Genomic DNA, 3,426 nt, shown 5'->3' on the forward strand with positions numbered 1-3,426 from the left:
CACTGCAGCAATTTGCTAAGGAAAACAACAGTTCTCCTGGTGATATATAGCACATTGTAGCGTTCATCAACAAAAATTATAACAGTTTGGTATCACGTGTTCTTCTGAGCATGCGCAGAGTAAATAATGGCTTACCATGCGGTAGCTTAAGAAGGATGCAGGCGGTGGATGAGAAACTAATAATCACCAAATAGGGGCCTAATACAAACAAAAATATCTTCCAGCATTGCACATACATTAAATCGTTAATCATTTACAATGAAGAAGGCCAAACAATGGATAGGCTGGCAAAAGCATCAAGCAAAATGCCAGCATAATAGGACGATTTTCAAGATTTTAAATCAAATTCGCAATGCGCTCGCCAAAAATGCAGCAAAACGTGAGCACACTACACTTTGGTACTGCATTTCATATCAAGAAATTGTGCGACGCTATTATTTTTATTGTTTCTTGGCTGATTATTCACCCTTCGCGGAAACAAGATCGAGATACTCTAATAGAGCAGTCAGGAAAGGCTGATATACTCTAATAAAACAGCCAACTCTAGAGCATAATCTTGATTTTGAGAGCATAATAGGCTGGATTTTTGAATACTGCTCAAGAGAATAATAGGCTAGTTTCAAAGCATAATTGGCTCAATCCTATTGATAACAAGTGCAAGAAAGAATTAGGAATTTTCCATATGAGTAGGGACTGGAGCAATAAAAAGCATTGAAACAAGCCGCTGAAACAAAACACAACTGAATGATTGCATTTTAATCCCTACTTTAACCATAGCAGGCTATAAAGTAGGGATTAAAATGCAATCATTCAGTTGCGTTTTGTCTCAGTGGCTTGTTTCAGTGCTTTGTATTGCTGCAGTCCCTACTCATATAGAAAATTCCTAATTTTTCTTGCACTTGTTTGTGTACTGTTTTTTTGTAAATTTTTATTGAATAACCGTATAGTAATCCCCCTCTGCAATTCTTGAAATACACAGCTCAGTAAACGTTCCTAAGAATGCGGATTTTTAACAAACCACTTTAAACAACACATTACCCACAGAAGTATCTTTTCAACTGTTTTATAGTGTGTCTACAGTATTATTTTCCACTAATTAGGGTCTCCACTCAAAATTGGAAGGTGCTTCATTTTCTTGTTTCTGGAGATTTTCACACAGATTTACCTTTAAGATAAAGAAAACAAGTGCTAATTTGTTGTTGGAGTGTTTGCAGCAGTTGCTATCAGCACAATTTTAGCATATGTAGCTAAATATCCAAAAAGTGGTCACGTGACCAAAAATCCCTTCATATAGGATTTCCACTGCAAAATAAGATGATGCCTCAGCCTTTTAAATTATTTTCATGCGGGCTGACCTTAAGATAAAACAAACAAGTGCTATATTAGTAAATTGTCTATTGTTTTCAATATCAATGCAGTTTTAACTGTAAATACCTAAAAAGTGGTCACATGGCCAACAATCCCATAACAGCTATACAGGATGCTAAAGCACTACAAGATGTAGAAGTCTTCATTATAAGGCAAGAAAACATACTAATTGTGACTTCGGTCACCCTAAAATACAATGATTTTCTAATAAGCTGCCCAATTCAACTATTATGATATTTTTGGCCACGTGACCACTTTTTGTATGTTTTGTGTGTTAAACTTATGCTGATACCCAATGCTACAGGCAATCCAATAATAAATTAGCACTTGTTTGCTCATAAAGGTCAGTCTGTGTGATAATCACCAGAGACAACAAAAGGAAGCACCTTCTTATTTTTGACTTGGAAACCCTACACTAATTCTCTCAACAGAGCCTCAGGGCTGCTTTTACTTTTAGTTCGCGTAAGTACGGGTCATGCCTACTTTCTAGACGATGAGATACGCGAGCCTATGAGGCCTACTACGGTGTTTTTCAGTTGTAGTACACCTGAAAAGTGCTCTGGGAAAGCTACCCATAGAGTCTGTAGAGAGGCGCCATATACAACCGGTCGGAAAAGAAACCACCTTCGAGCCAAAGCAAACACTCTAATCCTTGCGCGTGTAGTGGCGATGTTTCTAATCCTTGCGCGTGTAGTGGCGATGTTGAACAGGCAGCAGCATATCCCGAGGTGTATTCCAACATTAAAATCACGTGCTTGCTACAATTATGCTACACGTTTATTCCAATATGTTAGGGCGCTGTGGTGTGCGTGCTTTGATGGAGGCCATACCCATGAGAAATGGCCACGATAAAGAAGATAAAACAGTAAGACAGCAGTGTACACATCGTAGGTATTTAGTATTGTGAAAGTTTTTTCTCCACAAAATTTGAAGTGTTTGTGCCAAAGAAGCAAGGCTGTAGCTGTAGCCAGTTTTCCGCTACGCTTGACTGAAAGCATCAGTGAGGCAGGCAGTGAGGCAGTAGAAAAGTTGCTAAAATAATGTTTTAAAAAAATTTCGTAGCACCTTGTCGGAAACGTTTCGGGTAGTTCTGAAGACACAATTGGGCTTGTTTATACCTGACCAATACTGTGAAATGGCCGTGAAGGATTACTAAAGATGATTTTGTGTTGATTTTTCTTTGTGGACCATGCCCACACCTTCATCGTCCCTACTATACAGTACTATTGTACTGTATGATATGGTGCATCCATGTCATGTGGTTCCCACTACACCCTCAACACAAAATATTAGCCTTTATTTTCCTCAGTAAGTTTGCTGTTTCGACTGTCTGCATGTTCTTTTCTTCCTGATGATGCCAAAAAGCATGATGCACAAATTTTAAAACATACTAGACTCAAACCATATGTGACCAGATTTTACAAAACTAATCCAAATTGCACATCAGGCAAAACCAAACTAACACCTCCAGTGGATAGCTACACTATTGTACTAATAGCTTTGACACTCAGTATCACTCAACTACTCGAGGCTGGTTTCAACAGATGTCTTTTCTGGGTGGTGTGCAGAGCTCAAATGGCAGTTTTAGGCCTTGTGAAGGACCTGGCTTGGCAAGAATAATCAGTGGTTTACTGGTGGACAGCCTGATATTGTTGGCCAGACGTTTTTCTGTGGATTTTGCTACATATCAGGCACTAAGGAGCCAGTACAGCCCTGCATGTAATCTTGTCTCTGGACTCCAATCATGGTCTGCCGCCATTTTGAGGTCTAACGCTTGCCCACCATCACCCTCCTTGTCCAACTGCTCAGGTTTTCTATCTTATTTGGCGGGAAACTCTGTGAGCAGCTGCAAGTACTGGAAGTGGTCTGAAAGGTAACAGATTGATGCATCTTTTGTGTGAATTTCATACATGTGCTTGCTATCCTTGGAGAGTTATGCTGGCTTGAATTCTTTAAAGCTTATCTCGAAACTTCCAATGTGTAATTTGGATGGTTTTTCCAAAATCCAGTCACATATAGTGATCACTGACTTGAAATGTACAAATAAATTTATAGCCA

The sequence above is a fragment of the Dysidea avara genome, chromosome 9 (genome assembly GCF_963678975.1).
Source record: "Dysidea avara chromosome 9, odDysAvar1.4, whole genome shotgun sequence".
NCBI lineage: Eukaryota > Metazoa > Porifera > Demospongiae > Dictyoceratida > Dysideidae > Dysidea > Dysidea avara.